At 48.4% G+C, this 318-nt stretch overlaps 1 protein-coding gene across 1 annotated transcript in view; it reads right to left on the bottom strand.

Moving 5' to 3' along the window:
• The window catches only part of LOC118320793 (FH1/FH2 domain-containing protein 3-like), a gene marked incomplete at both ends in the record, with an annotated part of 2,313 nt that overhangs the window by 788 nt on the left and 1,207 nt on the right, over positions 1 to 318 (bottom strand).

Genomic DNA, 318 nt, shown 5'->3' with positions numbered 1-318 from the left:
GTCTCTCTGCCTGTCTGTCTGTCCTCAGGTGTGCAGACAGGTAACAGAGCCGTACAGGTGTTTCAGGTGAGACATGAGATGCAGAAAGCAGTGACAACAACAACACACAACAACACACAACAACCCTGCTTTCACACAGTTAGCCTGTCTTTGAATAGACATTCCTGTGGGTGCTGCTACTTGGTTCCACTGTTCAGCCTCAGATAAAAATACAGTTCATATTCAGCTCGCCCAGAGTTCAGGACCATTATGAACCACAGAGGGTCTGAATCTGGGTGAACTGGTCTCACTGGTCTCACTGGACTCACTGGACTCACT

The sequence above is a fragment of the Morone saxatilis genome, unplaced genomic scaffold (genome assembly GCF_004916995.1).
Source record: "Morone saxatilis isolate NCDOM2014 unplaced genomic scaffold, NCSU_SB_2.0 Contig11, whole genome shotgun sequence".
Classification (NCBI taxonomy): domain Eukaryota; kingdom Metazoa; phylum Chordata; class Actinopteri; family Moronidae; genus Morone; species Morone saxatilis.
Note: the sequence above shows the minus strand (reverse complement) of the source record. Positions and strands in the feature narration are given on the sequence as shown.